Raw genomic sequence first — 13,749 nt, 5'->3', positions numbered from 1 at the left:
GTATGAAAACTAGTCACTTGTATATAAGTCATTTTTGACAATAAGCAATACATAATCATTTCCTTTACAGTAGAATACTTGTGGCTCCCCTTCTTCTCTAGTCTTGTTTGCTTGTATGATCATTTCCTTTGTAGTAGAATACTTGTGAGCTTCCCTTCTTCTCTAGTCTTGTTTGCTTGTATGCTATTGAATCTTGCTTACTTGATGGATACATGCTAGATAGGTTTGTTTGTAGATTTTCCTCTTGCTTTAGCTTCCTCCTCTTCTTCCCCGTCCTTTGTGAGAGAAGGATATCATCTAGGTGTTAGAGAGCTCTTTCTTCAGCCCATTGGCAAAGTTGCATTTTGATGTGACAATAAAGTCAGGACGCGTTGGACAAGCTAGCGCACCCACATTGGGAAGTTGTATTGGTGGCTCTAAGGCACGGCCCGCTGACGTATGCTTCAGCAAGACTAAGGTAAGCTCTTGACTTGAATATTTGGAATTGCTACGAGGTACTAGCCTTGGGCTTATAGCTCCGTTCATCGGTCCATTTCAAGCTATTGGGATCACTTAATATTGCTCGGTGTTGAGACTATAAAAAACAGATTGATTTGCAGTCGTTGGATGTGTTTAGTTGTTGTTTATTATTTTTTATTTGAAGTTTATTTGCATTATGGTATTCTATTTTCATATCTTGAAAGGAGAAAATCCAGGTTTCTCAATGATTTGTATGATTTTGGAGTCTAAAAGGCTTGGATTTCATTGCATTGAGCCAAGAAATAGCTTAGCAATTGTGATTTGGAATGGAATCCTCTGTAAACATGACCATTAAGCTTTATTAGATATCCATGCATTATATATATTTTTATAATTTTTTCATGCATTATTTGAATCGATAGCTTAGAAGTACGTAAATTTAATATAAAATAATTAAAAAATACTTAATTACTTAAATATTAAGATTAGGACTCTTAATCACCTTCCATTAAGTCTAAAAAATCTAAAAAACTTAAAAAATTAAGCCAAACGAGCTCTCCGGTTGGGAGATGTGAATCCCTAGTCTTGCAAAGAAAGACATGGGTCCATCACGTGAGTCCACACACATAAGCATGGAGACATGAGGTGCGAGCTTGGAGAAGTGAGCTGTAAGTTGACACGTGAGCCGTGTGTCTGAAGTCAATTAGTCGTGAGTCTAGAGGTAGGTATATCTAATATTGTATCAAATTGCCTTAAAGACTTGTTAAGGACATATCCACTCATGTTCTTTAAGGGCTTTCTTGTTATACAACTTATACTAGCTACAATTTTTAAGAAAAATTCTTGTCTTATGTAATTATTGGGACATTAGAGTACAATTATCATCCAATGATTACACACCAACCCTGTCATAGGCTTAGTTAAATTTTGTAACCCAAGACGTCTATTTTATAAAAACATTTACGTGAACCTAGTTTACACAAAAAACATGTAAGCGTATAGATGTAAACAAAAAAAAACTCAAAACTTCTTTTGTACTACGAAAAAATATGTTTTCGTAGCTTGAGCAGAACAGACGTGTCGAAAATTAGTTTCAGACTTGATTCATGAAGCACTAGAGACCATTTCACTAAAGTGAAAGCCTTGATGCAAACCCGATCTAGACTAATTGTTAGAACGACAATACAATTGACTATAGTACATCAAATCACACTTCCTCAAATCGTGTAGCTTCCTTTTCTTATAAGCGCTTAGGCTCGTTTCATTTTCTCCTTATCCAACTTGAGGTTGGGATACTCTTTGATTTTCTTTGGAAGGTTTGTGTAGTGAATGGGTTTTTCTTTTTGGGGGAAGATTTTGTTTGAGCGGGAGATCATGCATTATCTCCGCGTCTTTGCGAGGGAGACAGCTTCTCAGCTATCATGAGAACCACTTTAAATGTTAATGACGTCGTTGCCCTTGACAACTGATCATGTGTTGCGTTTCCACATGCTCTTCTAGGTTTTCTTCTTTTCGACCTCTGGTTCCGGTCCTTTAGTCTTTTTAGGGGCTACTATAGCCTTTGAGACTTCCGCCTCAAACTATGGCTATCTTCGAGGTTGAAGTTTGAGCTTTCTGCTTCTTCGTTACCCATGAAGTTTCCTTAACTTCCCTCAGCCTTGTGATAGCATTAAGAGGGACTCTATGAATAAGTCCACCTTATACACTTAACAAATTAAGGCTTACCGAAGTGGATGATGCTCTTGTCACTTCGTTGGAGCAATCATTGAAAGCATATTTGAATCCACACTATGTTCTTAACTCTCAAAGTCTGTTGGTAAAGTCATTATGTAGTGTTGTACTGGTGTGGTTCACAGTTGAGGTGGTAGTACTTGAGGTGGATATGGCATTGGTAGTGGTCTCTACATACCTCTCAATATAGGGTTTTGAAAAATGGGCACTGGATTATGCATAAGCTGAGAAGCATTTGGTATGGGTAGTAGGGCTATTGGTTGCTTTGGCGCTAGAAGCATAGGTTGTTGTGGATGCTCGGGCTTCCCTGGTACAAACACTAGGTTGTATCGTGGTTTCCATTACGTCGACAATGAGCACAATATGGTTATTTTTTAGACCTTAGCGTCGGACACTCCATACATGTATGATTTTGGTGGTAAATTGCACACCAAACTATATCTTTCCGTGGAAATACGAGTGGGTATTCAGCTTGAGGAATTGTCTGGGGTTAGCCTTGAGGTTGCCCTTGGGCCGGCCCTACCATTGTTGGCCTAACCAGTTGAGCATATTTTCTGTTAACTCGTCCATGCTTATGTTCTTGACTAGGACTCTAGCTAGTGTTGGTTGGGCACCCTTGGCCAATGAGGCTTTGGATGATGCATCCCCTCTCTCTTGGTTCGGGTGGACGACTTCTAAATTCTTGTGTTACAGATTATCTACTAGGTCTATTGCCTCGTGTAACACTCATCGAAGATATAGTGTCTAGACTTGTAGAGATGGTCATGAAGCCTCTTCCTCTTGAGACTAACTATAAATCGATCGATGAGAAATAAGTCATCTAGTTTCTCGCTATGCTGTCGGCATGGCTTTGAGGCTATAGGTTCATTGCGGCCAAGGATACATTACCCTTGTAGATTTCTTTGGTTTCAAGTAGTCTCGGATATTTTCTCTTTATGCTTCCCTATGTTCCATGTTTCTCGTCTAACAGGATAAGAATTGGAACTTGATTCTGTGTTGAAGACGCTTCTATAATTAGCTCAAATGGAAAGTGGGGCTCCTATTTGCAATGTGCTTGTTGTGTGTTTTAAGGAACACTTGTCTCTAATGATATAGTGAAAGAGATATGTTGAGATTACCGTATAATTGTAGTTGTTGAGCTGCTTGGTGGTCATGGTCAACTTGAGATAATCTTAACGGAGGGTTGACACCAAGACACTATGGCATCCGACATGGTTTGACCATTTTATGAGGGAGCGAACCTTGAGGTTCATGGTCCCACTCATGTGTCTTCACTAGAGCTTTGTTGCCTAAAGCTTGGCTCTGTTTTTAGAGCCAGTTGATGAATGTGGGGCTTGGAGGACCGTAGCGGCTCTTGTTTCCAAGTGTTCTGTTGTGCCTCCACTCATGTCTTTGCTAACTTAACCCCTTGGACCATTGTATCTGTAGAGCTTACAACAAGATGTTGGATGGTAAAGATGAGGACCAAGCATACGAGTCCCTCTTCGAGTCTGCCGACTTCAATGATTGGATTCATGTTTTGGTGACCATGGACACTCTTCCATAGAAGCTTGGGACAAGGTTTGCACAATTGGATGTTGTCGAAATCACATCGTTGTTTGTGCTCGACACATTTGAAACAGTACCAGCAGTGGAATCCGCTCGCCTTGAGCTATAGTGCTCCCAGAAAGACCACCTAGCTGTATGGCTTGTCGATCACATCCTCGTGATCAAGTATAAGACTTTGTTAGAGAGATTTGAGAAGCTATTGTTGACGCTTATGATGTTGCATGAATGTTCAATGGTCGTTGTTCCTCCAGAAGGAATAGGGAAGGCTAGTTAGTGAATGATGAAGTTAGCATCCAGGATAGGGATTTCTGCGAGTGATTGTATTTTTTTTTCTTCTTTTTTTGGGAAATCCAAAGCAGGTTTAAATTTCTGTATTTCAAGTTAGCGGGGTGATTCTAAAGCTTGTTAGCAAAATGAAGGAGAAGAGAGAGAAAGTCACAATCATAAGAATGAGAGAGTGAATCTTAGTTCCTTGTTTGATACATTGAAGCGATATAAATGTAGCTTCTTGGATGTTACTTTCCCTGTTTTGCAGGACTTTGTTAATAATCTTGAAGTAATCTTGAATTGTACATGTCCCTATATTATTTATCTCATGTTTTTTTTAATAAAAATATATATTTTGTGCTCTTACAAGTAGATAGACGATGAATTCTATTAAAGTGAAGACTCTTGATGTAGTTGCTATTGAAGTCAAAGTTGTTGAGAAGGTAGGAAATAATTCTTTTGACTTGCAAGGTTAATTGAAAAGTTATTTACCTTCTTGAGATAATTGTTGGATTTTATGGTGAAGATACTATTGTTGATGAGATTCGTTTGTTGGCAAGGTTTGAATGGGTGCCACTAAGGACAAACTATTTTGCTTTTGCACCTTTTCAAGGAGAATCTAGGCAATGGGTCGTACCATTGACTAGGCTTTCACCTACTGGTCATGGCCTCTTCATTCAGAGATGGACCTTGAAGGATGACGATATGGTGCATACAAACTTGTATTTTTCCTTTAGTGGGTGAGTATTTGTGTTCACTCACTGATCAACTACTACAGTAGTTAGCTAATTGAAAAAGGAATGATAAGCCAATGAGTTTATCCTTTCATGTGATTGACTATTGATGCTAATATATTTTTTGCATCTAATTATTGTACCTATGTAACTTATGAAATTCTCTTTAGTGTGACTCGAAGGTAAGTGAAGCATGGTTGCTAGGTGTTGGAGGCAAAAGTCTTCAACAACGGACTGAGAGACAAAGAGACAGATTTCCATTGATTGATTGCTTACTCATTCATGATCGTTCCATTAGTGTCGAATATAAGAAGAAGGAGGTAGTTGTAACCTCATGCACGTATGTGGGGATATGAAAAGGTGGAATGTGAAAGGTCATAAAGCCTAAGGTTCTAAGAGTACATTCACATGGGTATCTAATATGTGGCTAAATTACTGGTTAACACATGGCGCACCCGGTAGGTCAGATACAAATTCGAAAATGAATCCATATATATGATAGGTGTATGCCAGAAATGAAATCCCATGAGTTAAATGCAATACCATGCTATATCATACAATATGAATGTGAAACCATGCATCGAGAATCAAATCTCCACCCTAAGTACATGGACTGATCCATGTCAAATTGTTACATAGAAATTCGCATGAAGCACTAGTATCTGCATCATAGGCTGAAAATAGCCTATCACCAAAAAGATATGTCAATGTAGATTCTCCACCAACTAGAACATGTACCAAAAATGGCACATCATTAAGAAAATATGTCGATGAAACACATGGTGAAAAATCATCACCATAGAACCATACCAAATAGGATCTCAAGAACTGCATCAAGAAAGCATGGATAGTCACATCATCCACCAAAGAAAAGACCATCAAATCAGAATGATTCACCATAGGTACTAGAACAAGAGTATGCTCCTCCACTAGAATATCATCTAGAGCGTCATAATACTCTAACTCGGACACAACATCATAAAAGATATCATCATTAAAAGAATGATCATCATGACTATGATCCACATAAACATTATCATGAAGAATATGTGTATCATCAATCAAGGTGATATCATCTCTAAGAAAAAAGTCCATATGGGAATCATAAGAGAAATTTGCACCTTCCTCCCTATGCATTGTATAGCACAAATTGTATAGCACAAGGAGAGCCTTCAAGAAATATATCCCCCATATTAGCATCAAAGAATATAAACACATAGAACCATAAATGTATAATATCCACATGCCAATAGCATAGAAAAATCCATACTCTTCTGTTATAACATATAATCCACAAGTGTATGCATGAATATCCATTATATGAAAGAGCATATGAAAATTTCCATAAAGATTCACATGTATTGTTACCCATCACAGGCACATCATCACCGTGATGATCAAGAGAAAGAAAAAATTACATAATCATTGCATAACCATCATCATGATAAAAAGAATCATCACAAGTAAGCACATTATCCATGCACAATGCATGATCCATAAAAACACCATCAACATATGAAGATCAATATCATGAGAACTTGGAGAACCATCAAATAAGATCACATCAATGTGGTCACCACCATCATGCATAATAGGCTCAATAGATGGAACCTCCAAATTTGGATTACAAACATCATGTTGAATAGACTCAATGTGAGTCTCCACACTTGCTTTACATGAAGAACTAGATCACCATAAATAGAGTCAAAGAGATTCATCGTATCTGCATCAATGCTAGCAAAAGCTAGCTCCTCTGGATCTTCATCAAGAATAAGAGTGAGACTACATCGACTACATCACCATTGGAAACTGGATCAAGAATCATATCTACACTGGTTGCAGCTACATGAGGGCACTCTCTATTTGCAACATATAGCTAAACTAGAATCTGAGAAGTATCCTCCAATGGAGAATCAAGAATCTCATCATCGTGTGCATGTGGCATATCATCATTGCATCCATCGATCACATCAGCTATGCTCTCCAAATCATGAGGTAATATGACATCATCACACACATGTGAGTCAAAACTATGCACATCAGCATCTCTGTCATCCTGACTATCTGCCACATCATGGAAAGTATCTGATGTGAAGCTAGGTACATCCGAGAACTCTTCCTGGCACTTTCGGCCTTCTTGGTTCTCCCATGCACTCTTAAGCTCCACCATAACCATCCCATCATCATGGCTATCAATGTCAACGTCATCATCACTACTTGACTCTGAGTCACTCTCATAGATCTCCTCTAACTCCTTTACGACCGATTTCAATGTTTCGATCATCCTCAAACTTGAACAAGACTTATGTTTACCCCTCCCGCGATAATGATAAGCATCATCCAATGTGTCAGAAAACTCTAATTTATCTCTAGCTTTCTTTAGTTTTTTAGATGAAGATGCTTTGCGGAAAGATTTAATGATCCCATATAACTCCTTTGCTAAATCTACCATGCACCAATACTTGCATTTATCTCCCTTAGACAAGGTTCACTCAAATACAAACATGCGATGTGCTATGATATCTCTAAGCAAATTCCACACTTCTTTTTCTTCTTCTTATCCATGGAAATTAAAAATCAAAACTACAACATGGAAACCATGCCGTAGGTGTAATTAATCCCGGAAAGAAAGTATAAATTATAACCTTGGAAAACATTTTAAAGAACCACTCATGATGCTAGGTTACCTAGACTTAGGATTCCGAATGTGGCGTCATATTACCTAGACTTAGGATTCCGAATGTGGCGTCAGATTACCGACTGTGGCGTCATATTAGAACTATTCGGATCTATTTAAATCGGCTTGGATATTGACCTCAGTTGGGACTTTGAACCCCAACAGCCAAAGTACTTGGCAACACCCCACCCACCACGACACTAAGTACCACGGGATGTGAGAGAAGGGATCAAGGGCCATAATTTCTCGTCGAATTTGGGCCGTTGGATGGCCGACCGCCGCTATCAATAAACATGGGAAGCCCAAAATTAAACATGGGCACAAACATGGCCAGGCCTTCCAACGGGATTTGAATCCGGGTGGCCTGCTTGACGGGCAGGTGAGCTACCCAACACACCCGCGCGCACATGGTGTGAAAGCCCAACGGCTCTTAAGCTAGATTCCCCCCCCCCCCCCCCCCCCCCCCCCCACCTGAAAAAAAAAACCTAGTGCCTAGCCGTCCAGCGCACCTGCCCATGATCGAGACTGAGAACGCGCCCGCCTGCCATGCATCTTCTCAGCCGTTGATCCCTTCTCATTAATATCCCGTCGTAGATAGTGTTGAGGACACCCAACGCTCCACCCGGTTGTCCGTCACATGGATAACTTGGCCAGGCTTGGAAGCTAGATTTGATTGAGAAACACAGTGCAAGAAAAACAAATGGCCTTTGACGAGTGGAGCACAATGGAGGATGTCATCAGGCAGCATGCCATCACAACGGCTTCATCCATGTAGTGGCATTAGAGCAGGCTTCGTAATCAGGTCCAACATCAGAGAGTTTGGCAGCACAACAGAGCTCTCAGAGTGGGATTTCGGATGAGTCCGACTCCTTGGCGCCTCGACTTTGGAATTTGGGAGTCCAAGTTGCACTTGGGCATGGATCCGGATAGACTCAGCTGCTCCGACTCTCAGATCAATCCGCCCCTTGTAGCATTTTTTTGCGATTAGCATCACATCAATCCTTCAAAGTTGGATCCTTTGTCACAAAATGGTGTTACCATCTCCATGTTGTGGATCTTCACAGTAAGTGTATTGCTAATGAAGCATGGTTTCACACTAGTAGCAATAATTCACTCCCATCCTAGAACTAAGTCTCTATCCAACACAAACTCAACCACAAAGAATTTGCAGCTAAGGGGGTTAGTTTGCATGTAGGCTATATGTTCAAAGTACCTAAGACATGATTTCTTCAAGGTTGTCAGGAGTAACTTAAAACTCCCATGCTATGTCAACTCCCTAAATGGGAAGAATGAAATAACCCCATGTTTTCACGTATTCCCCATTAGCATCTATCACATCAACGTTTCTAGGGGTGAGTGTGGGTTTTCCCCAGGATACCCAAGTTTCCCTTGATACGATGTTGTGATTGGCTTTAGGACTAATCATTTCTCTTTTATGTTCAACATTCTTTCCCATAGGGAAATCTAGCCAAACTTTGATAAGCTCCTCAAATGGATTATGAATGTCTCAGCTTGACTTTCAGTTTCGGTTTCCCATTCCCTTTGAGATGGAGGCATTGAATCTTTATTCCCAAATTTATTCCCAAAGAGTTGGTCTAAAGTATAGTTTTTCTCATTTTTGTTTCCATCATTTTGAAGAGGATCCATTGTGGTACTACTCATCAAGAACAATGGCATTGAAGGCCCCTTTACTGTGTTTATTGAGACTTGTTTGAAAGCTTGTAAAGACCTTAGAGGTTCCCATGCAACATCATGGTTTAGTGGATTGGTTTTAATAAGGAAAGTGGTACTGCTCTTCTGGTTAGTTTTGGGGAATCCTCTTAGGTCTAATAAGATGTTGAATGTCATTTGGTGACCTAATCAACACTTTGACAAGTTTGAGCATGATTCCTTGGCTCTTGTTCTTATCTTAGGGTGGTGGGTTGGGTCATAATGCTTTGATTTGACTTTAAATCACTCTCGATAACGTGCTAGACCTTAGTTCTTCATCTAATATTTCTTGGATCACTAGAAGAGGTTCCCATTGTTGTCGAGAGTAAATTTTCTTTTAAGAACTTGTAAGCAACTATCGCATACATTGGGTCCTTGTTATTAATACTTTCACATTGTTTTGCTTTTAAATCCCCTAGGTTTATGCTTTCTTCAAGCCTCTTTCCCTTGTCTTAAAATTTAGAATTAACCTCTTTAGTTTAGTAGCTTTCGCTTTATTGGGTTTAGGAGGTTGTGAATCTTTTTTTGGTTCTTGTTTTGAGACATTATCCTCTACCCCTTGTGTAGTGTTCTTTTGTAGGCTTTTTAGCTTTCACTTGCACCTTGGATTATAATCGTGTGAGCACATTGAGTGGAATCGTGGATAAGTGTCCACTCTATACACTTAAGATATTGAGAGTTGGGTATTGTGAGGTAGCTTATAAATAAGCATCTGTCCTTGGGGAGTCTATAAACAAGTGATTGATCACACATAGGTTGTGTGGCATCAAGAACTGTAGGTGCATTCCACATTGGGCAATCTACAACCTTGTGCTTTCCATGGCTGACAATAGAAGCACTACACTATTTTTCTAACTTCTTCCTCGGTAACGGCACCAAAAATGTTATTGCTTACTTCGATCCCTCCTAAAAATGTTATTGCTCGTTTATTCCTCTCCTAGAAACACATTCACAAAAGATTACCTTAGTAAGCTACAACTGCCGTGGGGATCTTTCCAATGGCTGAGCTTAAGCATATTGCTTTAAGAGCTCCACGCCTCCTTGGGTAGCTGTTTCTGTCACAGTCTACGAACATTTTTGTCACACTGTTACGTTAGACTGTATGGGTCCTCATCCCTCCTCTCACCTCACATCACTCACACACACACTCACTAGCATACATTAGAGAAGAAGATTAAAGAGAGGATTAGCAAGACCAAGACTCAATTGCACAATGGGAGAGTATGTTGCATTATGAGAGAAAATGACTTTATATATAAGACCATAAGTGTTTACACATAAACTGTGGCCGTCGGGTGTCGAGGCCCATGAGTGGCCTATTTCTTATACAATACTTAGTCTCATAATATATACGTGAAGTACATTCACAGGGAATCTTATCTAGCTTGTTGTCACATGATTTTCGAGTGGGAATCAACATAAATACTTAGTACACAAAAAACATTTCCATATAATCCTTCCTTTAGACCAACATAACCTTATCGTCCTTATCGTCTACCAACCTAGCTAGTTTTCGTACATACTTTGTAAGTTTTGTCATGACATAGTTGATATTTTTATCCTCACCTTTGAGTGATACTAAATCTCATTTTGATAGTATTTAGAAAGAGGAAATGGGTCATGGATATACTTAGGAGGAGTCAATTCCTTCCATGTCTATGTAGCTACATGCAAATACGTGCTTAAATAAAGTCAGTAACTTTTGAAGTTCTTTTTTCAAGCTCCAACTCAGCTTCGTATTGACTTTGACCATGTGTGGCTCATGAGTATCACCTTTGACTTTCTCATTGCTTTTTTCTTTTTGAGTTTTCTAAATTTTTGTGAGTTTTCTAAGTTTTTATGGGTTTTCATGGTTTTTTTTGATATTTTTGTGTTTTCAAGCTCTTTCAACAACAAAACTGTAAATAAACACACATATGAATGAAAATGTGCAAGGTGCATATGAACAATGCAATTATGAAATTTGTGTTTTGATTTTTGGAAGTCCAGTTGGATCAGCGATCTGGATTTGGAGTTTTTGGATCAACGATCTAGATATCACATTGACGATAAATAATTTTAAAATTGGGATGATCCCAAAATAAAATATCTAAATCAAGAAGGATCTGAAAACTGGATCAACGATTTGGGATGATGGTGGGCGATCTAGAATAGGAGGATCTAGTTTTGGGATCTGCGATCCGATTTGGGATTGAACGATTTAAAAATGGATTAAAGGCAGTAGTTTCGAATACTAAACGATCCGAAAATTGGTCGACTAGATTCAAAATTTTCGAAGAGAAAACATACATAGTTTTTTAATGTTTTTGGCTTTTTAGGGTTTTTTTTGGGATGTTTTTTGGCCTATCTAGCATAATAATGATGTATAGTAATACCTTAATGCCAAGAATAACCATAAATGCATCTAAAAATAATAAATATAAATGTTAACGCCAAGATTATGCTATGTTTGTTAATAAAAAGAAAAGAATGCTAACATATACTAGTTATCTAATTACCTAATTAACCTAAGACTAATGCTCATGGTAATGATGACAATAACCGCAAATGGATAGATAACCTACATCAATCAAACTTGGGAGAGCTTGCTCTTCATTCCATCACTCCCTTGAGACAAAGAATGGATCAAAATAAAGGGTTAGTTTTGGAATCCAAGATTTGTGACAGATTTAGCAAGCATCTCTTACATTTCATGATCATAGATGATAGTGCCACCATTGCCCCTCTGTTTCTACTCCTTTTAAATGCCCCATAAAAAAAGTGTGCATGCATTATCCAATATCATAGGCTCATTACTAGGCATTGATTGAAATTTCTTTGTATATTCTAACTCCTCATGATACTCTTTCTTGGCCATAAGATCTACTATGGTGGCTCTAGTGGAGTCTTCTATGAGGAAGTTGAAGTCATATTCCTACACTTCCATTAGCCATTTGGAAAATTTCCCTGAAAGGGGTCATTTTCTTAACCATATGAGGAAGTACATAAGAATTTAAAATGAAAGTAAAAGGTTTGGGAAGAAGATAAGCCCTAAATATTTTGAACACAAAGATAAGGGCCAAACCAATTTTCTCCACATCATTATATTTCTTTTCAGAGCAAGCAAAAGAACCCTTCTTGCAAAGAAAATATGCCTCTTGAAACCTTTATGATCTTTTTGCAATAGGACTTCCCAAGCAAATAATTCCTTATCCCAATCAGGTGGCATTACTACTGGTGCATTACTAATTGCTAGCTTCATTGCTTCAAAGGCCTCATGATGCATATCATCCCATGGGAAAAAAACATTTTGGTGAAAAAGATGATGAAGAGGAAAATAAAGTATCCAAAAAAACCGCTTAGGTAGGTCACCTTCTGATAGTCTTCAATTGTTTGATATTCCTAGCAGGTGGTGAAAGTGACAAGATATCCTTAACCTTCTTACGGTCTATGTGTATCCCCTTCCAAGGAGACATGGTGCCCCAACAAAGTTAAAAAAAATGTTACAAATTTATTTATGGAGGTTTTGTAAATAACAACATGCTATGTTTTTTTTCAAATGCAATCAGTAGTGGTATCTACCTACCTGGTTTCTTATACTCAAAAAATATCAATGTGCTATTTTTTTTCAAATGTAATCAGAGTGGTGGTATCTGCATTTTGGGACACAGTTTCTTATATTAAAAAAAATAACAATGTCTTATTTTTTTCCAAATGCAATCAGAGTGGTTGTATCTGCCTTTTGGAACTTGGTTTCTTATACAAAACAACATGTGTGAATTTTTGCGGGGAAAGGACAGGATAATATATGTTTTCTTGTAGTGTACATAAGTGATGCTTAAGGCATATATATGCGTGTGGATGAAGGCTTGCCTATCTTGGGTTTGTCAATAACACACTTTGGATTGTTAGCCCAAACAATAGATGTTTGCAAGCAATGGTTTGTTGTAAGTATACGATTTCTAAGCGCCACTTGTGATTTGCCAAGGGTTGTCCTCTCTTTAAAGTTATTGCACAAAAGCAACCATTTGAAATAATGTGTTTTTTAGTTGATACAAGGGGTTTCTTGTTCAAGGCCATGTAGCTTTGACAATGACTAAAACAAGCAATGTGAGAGCGGTGCCACGATGGACATGATGGTGTTTGAGGAGGCTTGGTTTTGCCTTTTCTTCTGGGCATGATAGGGACATTGTGGATGTTCAATAATGAGGCTAGGTGGTGATTTATGAGAGAGTTTCACAGGGTAATGATGGTAGCTATGCTAACTTTCAGGTGTGCATTTGGCAATGAGGATGGTTATGTAGGTTGATGTTGGTGTCTGGGTGTTTGTGAGCATGACATAGATTTGATTTGTAGGTTTATCTAGAATGCAATGGCAATGAGGAGTTGTACACCATGTTGCCTAGAGGAAGACGAAGTAATTAGTGTTTTCCTTTCAATGCCCTCATGTAGTTATGATGGTTAAGGATGCCTGGCTTGGTGAGCATTGAGGAGGATGTATATGTGTGGCCATTGTTTGGTCCATATGGGTTGGTAGGGGGCCTATAGAAAGAGCTTTCTTTAAAGGCATGTGAACAACCTCTTAGTAGAGACATCATGGTGTAAATATAAAGGAGCGAGTGAGTGGAAAACATGTGAACAAGA

Source organism: Cibotium barometz, chromosome 21 (genome assembly GCF_041138505.1).
Source record: "Cibotium barometz isolate CiBa-2024 chromosome 21, ASM4113850v1, whole genome shotgun sequence".
Classification (NCBI taxonomy): domain Eukaryota; kingdom Viridiplantae; phylum Streptophyta; class Polypodiopsida; order Cyatheales; family Cibotiaceae; genus Cibotium; species Cibotium barometz.
The sequence above is the reverse complement of the archived record's forward strand: the minus strand, read 5'-3'. Positions refer to the sequence as shown.